Raw genomic sequence first — 7867 nt, 5'->3', positions numbered from 1 at the left:
AATATAAAATTAGGATTGGCAGTCTTGGGCTGGCTCCTTGCTACCCAGATATTGGCACAAATTTCTATTACATTGAAAACTTTGTTCAAGCAAGTAATTTTGGCAATAGCAGTGGAAAATCAAATTAGAACATTCGGAGAAAATGGTTTGGATAAAATACAGAATTGGAGTAAATAATAGAATCTTTACATTTGTTCCTTGCTGTACTTAATATAATGCCGAATGCTAATATTGAACAGCAAAGTTGAAATTCTCTATCTCTCTCTCAATTGATTTAATAAAGTATTACTACAGTATTTTCTTTCGAGCCATGACAAGGACAAAGAGGTTGAGGTTACAATGTGGCTGTTTTGCTGAAACCATTGAGATTCTATTTTGGTTTGCTCCTTCCCCTTATCGCTCCTGCCCCTGACTCAGGGAGGCTGAAGGCAATTTTCCAAGACCCGATTTTCGGATTCCAATTTTTGAAGTAAACCCCACAGCAAAAGTCTTTCAAATACAATCACCTGGCAGGGTTCGCCAGCAGGACATTTGAAAGTGCTTTGCTACTCCATTCACAAGAACTCAGGAAACTGGGAATGATAGGACAGAAGGGGAAATAGATTAATAATCACAGGTTTTGGTAAATCTAAAAAGTATATAAAAGAAATCAATTCAAGTGTATTGCAGTTTCTCAGAGGTCAGTGTTCAATAGTTGTTTCCCTGGTGAGCTGGGCCCAGTACTTTTGCTTCTTGCAGGCAAAGTCTAGGCTTCCTTTCAGCCAACAGTTTGGAGACACTGATGGCAGGTCAAAGGCAGATTGCCAATGCAATTTGGAATCCTGTTCTCTCTCTCTCTCTCTGCAGGGTTTAGGGGTGTAGTCAACGGAACTAGAATCCCAGGATTGTGTATGTAAGCAACTCAACAACTATGTTCTTGGTCATGTGACAAGAACTGGAATTTCCGGTGCAGAAGTCCCATCTTAGTGGGTAATTGCAACATCATTAAGCTGACAGTTAGTTCTTCCACCCCCATTTGCTGTCTCCCTTGCAAGGTGATGGAGTGATTGGAAATGCATTAATGCTTTTTATAACATAATCGGTTTTCATGTTTCTCCTTTGTCCGGAGCTGGTTGGAAGCAGAACAGCATCTCTCAGTCCTTCTTTCATCTTTAGCCAGAATGTCTTTACAATGCAGAGGATTCAGTAGCTTCTGGAAATACCATTTTTTTAAAAAAACCATTCATGGGATGAGGTCTAGGCCAACATTTATTGACATTGGGTAGTTAAGAATCAACCACATTGTTGTGGCTCTGGAATCCATGTAAACCAGACCAGGTGAGGACAGCAGATTAACTTCCCTAAAAGGCTTTAGTGAACCAGATGGGTTTTTCCCTACAATTGATTCATGGTCAAGATTAGACTCTTAATTTCAGGTTATTTTTTCCTTGAATTCAAATTCCATCATCTACAATGGCAGGATTTGAAGCCTTGTCCCCAGAACGTTATCTGAGTTTCAAGGTTAATAGTGTAGTGATAATACCATTAGACCATTGCCTCACCTACTAATTGTACTATTAGTGTAGGCCGTTTCATGAGTACAATTAAGTTTGTTCACTTTTAAAAGGAACAGAATGTAAACCTAATAATATAACAAGAATTTGGCTTCCTTCGGGAATCCTTTATTCATAACAGGATTTAATTTGGAAATATATTTCCACTTGATTATCATCAAAATAATTTTTCACATCCAAAGGTTCCATTATAAAGACTTTGTGCAGTTAATGTACATGCAATAAAAGAGCAGGCAGCATCGATGGAGACACAGAAATCAGCCAGCTGTTTTTTCATATCAAAGACATACCCTCACACCTTGCAGATTGCTATAATGCAGAATAAGTGGGAATCTTACAAGGATTAATAAAAGGAATTTTAAATGGAAGTGCAATGGTAAATGATGAAAAACTGAAAGGCTGGAATTAAATTAAGATTGAGAGGGTCCACAACAATTGAAGTATTGACAGTTGTACCATTAGTATGGATCTCATTGATCAATATGTACTGTTAAGTATCAAGGATTTGAGAGTATGCTACTGCTACATAGCAAGACTGCTAGAATCAGAATTTGTCTCTGCTTCTTTCAAATGCCTCAACACCAGGAGCAATATCATTAAAGTAGCAGAAAGGTGCTTACGCTTTTAGCTGCAAACCACAGACATCAGCCAAGAATCAAGATCTGAAACTTGCTGTTTTGGCAAGAATGCTCTGCTCAAAGATGGCAGGGCAATCCAGTCTTTAAAATGGTGACAATTCTCACTGGCTACAAGTAAGCCAGAACCCAATCGAAGTTCAGACTGTCACTGACAACTCACATCAGACAGAGAGGTGGTGCTGGGCTCTGGGGGTGGGAGTTAGCGGGTTAGAACTGCTGGGGTTACCTGTGAACAGAGGCGTCCCAAACTGTTGCTGATAATCAATGGAGGCAGGAGGATGATGCTCCGCTAACCCAGATTACAGTGAGAGGCCTCCTGAATGCTATGAAGAGGATTTCCAATTTCTTTCACCAAGCACACACCATCATCACATGCCTGGATTGGTGTTGTTTGCGGGCTACAACCCTTACTCAGCGTAAGTGGATTCAATGTCTCACGGTAAATGGTGTAATTAATATGCAATTTCCAATTGCCTGGGATTACTCATGACTGTCAGTCATGTGTGATCTTGCTTTGCCTGAAAATAACTGACTACTATCTGATGCTTCATCCTGGAATGTTTTCTGGCCTATTTTCTTCCAAAAAAATAATCAGCAGTGGTTTTACATTTGTTTCTACACTCAGGGTCAAGGTGAGGAGACCAGCTTCAGCTGCAACAGGAAACAAACCACCCCATGCTTGGCATTGTCCTGAAGCACATGCTAACGCAGGACACAGCTCTACCCAGGCTGCTATTTGTCTCTCCAGGCTGAATCGAACTGCTGACATGGTCTCCTTAGGTGGTCAGCACGGGAAACAGACAGCACTCCACTCCACACCCTGTCCAAGAGATGTCTGACTGGAAGCTGGGAGCTGACGTTCCTTCCCTTTGTGACAGTGTCTGGGTCAGGCACTGCAGTATGAGGGACCATTCCAAATTTGAACATCCGAAAGTCGTGTGCGCCTAACTGAGCTAAATGGACAGCGAAAGAACTGCAGATGCTGTAAATCAGAAACAAAACTAGAAATTGCTGGAAAAGGTTGTCCGGAAACGTTAATTCTGATTTCTCTGCACAGATGCTGCCAGACCTGCTCAGCTTTTCCAGCTATTTCTGTTTGTGGGTCTAAAGGGAACCCTACTTTATGAATCATCAGGGTTTATTTATTCTTGATGAAGGACTTTTGCCCAAAACGTTGATTTTCCTGCTCCGCGGCTGCTGCCTGACCTGCTGTACTTTTCCAGCACCACTCTGATCTAAACTCTGGTTTCCAGCATCTGCGGTCCTCACTTCTGCCTTGGGTATATTCATGAACAGCAATATTGGGGAGGATGAAATCAAATGACAAATTTAAATTCTGATTATTGTTTAAAGAGCTAACATATAGAAACTTTGGAACTAGGAGCAGGAGTAGGCCATTCGGCCCTTTGAGGCCACTCTGCCGTTCAATCTGATCATGGTTGATCATCCCCTCAGGCCCTGTTCATGCTATCTCTGCAGGCTTAGAAGAAGAGCGATAATTTGCTTCTCTCTAACATTTTGGCAAAACAGTGCACATTTCAGTTATTCTTTACAATACGAGTTCTTTCACACAGCTGTGGAAAATCCGCTGTATGTAAAAGAAAAAAATATTGACGCTGATCCAAAAATTGTTCCAAGATGACATACGAATGCAAGGCGCAGCAATTGTTTGAGTTGTGTTCAGGACTGGGTTCCTGCTCTCGTTTCATGGCTGTGTCTTCAGAACAACCGCTTAACAAGACACGTACTGCATCTTCAGCCTGACAGCAGAGCATTGCTGCTGAGGATGGGAATCACAGTGGGCCATGGGTAGTTCAGCTCGTACATCGTCACTCTCTGACTGTTACCATAAACTCTCAGCTGGGAAATCTTTTTGTGTTTGAGTTAGTTGCCCTGAATGGGATTGGTCATGTGTCTTGCTGATGGAAAGTTCGCTTTGCTCTCGCGCCCTGTGTGAAGCAAGTGCCTTTTCACAGCGATCGATGTTTTACATCATTTTGTGAAGGTCACTGCTTGGAGACAGCTGTTCTTCCTTAATGACCAGCTTGTGACTGCTTCAGTCTGCACGTAACTCAGAGAACAGAAGGAAGTCGGATATAGTGATGATCTGTGGAAATGTTAAGGTTTTATGTCAGGGCTTTGAACCTCCCCTGGTGGGAGCAGTTGTGCATTTCAGCATGAGTTTCACCTATTCATGTTCCCTTTGTGCATCTCACAGTTTGCATTAACTGTGACATCTCCGGTACTTTAAGAACTGCGGTTGCTAGCTGATTCTAGAGGCCTTCATTTTTAATTCCTCCTGCTCAGCAGAAACACAGGGGGGTCAACAGGTACCAATGCGAGGTAATGCGTACCATTTTGCTCCAATAGAAACTCCTCCCATCACGATTTTAACTGATTTTAATGGAGGTTGGAATCCCATCAGCCAAAAGCCCAGAATCACACCTAACATGTCCAGTCAGCCTGTGCTTATAGTTTGCAAAACATAATGTCCAATGTTAGATTTGATTCTGCAATTTGATAGCACATACTGAATAATCTCAAGTCCTAAGAATTGCATTAACATTAAGCTCACAAAGTAGTTCACATACACATGCCAGATGTCGCACACATTCATATACATGTCGTTCGCAGGTAAAGGCAACACATGACAAAGGTTTTTCACCTTCTTTGAAATAAACAAAAATGGACAATATTTTCCTGGTAAATTTCCCATGGTGCGAGCTAAACCAATCCAAAATAACTCCACGAAGGCAGGTATCCCATCACCAGGTGACCTTGCAGCTAGTCCCTAGAGTGAGGAAATTCCCTGAGACTCCTATTGTTTGTTTCTGTCAGCCAGGGCTCCCAGATTGGCCTGGGTTAACAGCCCCAATCAGGAGCACATACTCAATGAGATCCATCTGGCTGACCTTGTTTCAATCACGATAAAGTCAGAATCAATTTACCAGTCAATCAACACCTTTACTAGCATTGTGTAAGCTGTTTCTCCCTTTGAAATTTGGCATTCTTGCATCTGTCCTGATGATTACATGATGGAACCTCTAACAGCATATCTGTTTTTCAACAATACACAAGGTTATTAAAATTTAGCAGGATTGATAATCAGAAATTAGATAGCATGACTGCTGATACTTATTAAAGGGACTTAAAATCATTTTGACAGATAGGATGTTTGTGCTTTCCTGATAATTGGATTGCGTGGGAATTCAAAATTTCTTCTTTTTTAACTTGTTTGCTTCATTCACTGCGACTAAACATGTTCGGGGCCATATTTGCTTGTTTTGTTATTCGAATCGACAAACATTCGAAGATGAGCAGTCTCAACAACATTACTGCAAATCTCAGAGGAATATTGAATCAGGAAGAACTGTGCTGTATCAGAATTCCCTCCATAACAGCTTTATGAGTGTTACACCAAATGGACTGTCTCAAGAAGGCAGTTCACCACCACCTTCTCAAGGGCAGATAGAGGTGGGCAATAAGCACTGGCCCAGTCAGTGACACCCATATCCTGGGAGTGAATTAAGGCAAACTGTTACAGATCTCCTCCAGCAGGCTATGGGATTGAGGTCACACTTTGCTACTGGATATGAAAATAAATTACACTTCAGCTTTTACATCATATGCTCCTTCCATGAGACAGGAGTCATTAACCCACATTCTTTAGTTTCCACTGCACAGATGCATGGAGGTTAAGATCCTGCAAAGGCTTTGTTAGTATCTGCTTCGTTATACTTCTGAATAAAATTGTCCTCCAACTTACATTGTTCACATCCTCAGCATGGGAGAATAGGTGTGAGTGTTACAATTTTGTTCTGACAATAGTGAGGAGGAAGTGGATGGATAAATAAGTGGATGTTACCTAATCCTTTGTAGCATGGAAGCAACTGTTAGGAGTTAATCTTGGAGGGGCGGGGTGGGGAGGTGGGGAGTAGTCAAGATTACCTGAGTTTTATAGAATCCCTACAATGTGGAAGCAGGCCATTCAGTCCATCTGCTCCACACTGACGTCTAAAGAAGATCCTGCCCAGACCCACCCACCTACTCTATCCCTGTTAATCCACCTAGCCTGTACATCTGTGGACACTACGGGCAATTCAGCCTGGCCAATCCATTTAACCTGCACATCTTTGGACTATGGGAGGAAACTGGAGCACCCAGGGGAAACCCAAACAGACTCAGGGAGAATGTGCAAGCTCCATGCAGATAGTCACCCGAGGGTGGAATTGAACACAGTCCCTGACCCTGTGAGGCAGCAGTGCTAACCACTGAATACTGTACCACCTGAATCATGCACATAATCCATTGAGTCCCAAGGCCAGAAAAATGCTCAACAAGCATGGAGTTGCATTCAGCACCTGCTGTGAGGAGCACTTCAGACACAACCTCAAGTTAAAATGTTGAAAGAAATGTGTACTATATTGCCAAGTATGGTTATGGGAGAACAAGAACAAAAGAAGAACAAAAGGGAAGTACAACCCAGGAACAGGCCCTTCGGCCCTTCAAGCCTGTGCTGATCATTATGCCCTAACTAAACTCAAAAACGAACTTTCTGCCCTTATTCAGTCCATATCCTTCCCTATTCAGTCCTATTCCTTCCCTAGTCATGTAACCACCCAAATGCCTCTTACATGTTGCCAATGTGCCAGCTTCCATCATCTCTTCTGGCAATGTGTTCCAGGCTCCTACCACTCTCTACATGAAAAACTTCCCTCGCACATCTCCCTTAAACTTTCCCACTCTCATCTTGAATCAGTGTCCCCTTATAATTGAAACTTCAACCATGGGAAAAAGCCTCTGACTATCCAACCTATCTGTGCCTCTCATAATTTTGTAGAACTCTGTCAGGTTTCCTCTCAGCCACCAGCTTTCCAGTGAAAACAGTCCTAGTCTTTTTAAGCTTTCCTCATAGCCAATGCCCGGGAGACCAGGCAACATCCTGGTAAAAACAATAACTGCAGATGCTGGAAAGCAAATACTGGATTAGTGGTGCTGGAAGAGCACAGCAGTTCAGGCAGCATCCAACGAGCAGCGAAATCGACGTTTCGGGCAAAAGCCCTTCATCAGGAATAAAGGGCTTTTGCCCGAAACGTCAATTTCGCTGCTCGTTGGATGCTGCCTGAACTGCTGTGCTCTTCCAGCACCACTAATCCAGTATTAACATCCTGGTAAACCTTTTCTGCACTCTCTCCAAAGCTTCCACATCCTTCTGGTAGTGTGGTGACCAAAACTGCACACAATACTCCAAAAATGGTCTAACAAGGGTTTTATATTGCTGCAAAACTGTTTGCCAACTCTTGTACTCTATGCTCCTGCCAGTGAAGGCAAGCATACCATATATCTTCTTAACCACCTTGACCAACCGTGTTGTCATGTTTAGGGAATTGTGCACCTGCACTCCCAGATCCATCCGTATGTTAAGGTTCCTATGGGTTCTGCCATTTACAGTATAATTCACACCTAAATGTGATTCTCCGAAATGCCTCACCTTGCATTTGTCTCCATCTGCCGTTTCTGATACATTCATCGCCAATCTATCTATATCCTGTTCGATACTTCTACAATCATCAGCACTATCAGCAACTCCACCAAACAGGAGTGATTCCATTTGTGACTTATTGAGATAAATTAATGGATGTCTCTTGCGTTGCTCAAATGAGTTAAGTCTTTTGA

This window comes from Chiloscyllium punctatum, chromosome 44 (assembly GCF_047496795.1).
Source record: "Chiloscyllium punctatum isolate Juve2018m chromosome 44, sChiPun1.3, whole genome shotgun sequence".
NCBI lineage: Eukaryota > Metazoa > Chordata > Chondrichthyes > Orectolobiformes > Hemiscylliidae > Chiloscyllium > Chiloscyllium punctatum.
Note: the sequence above shows the minus strand (reverse complement) of the source record.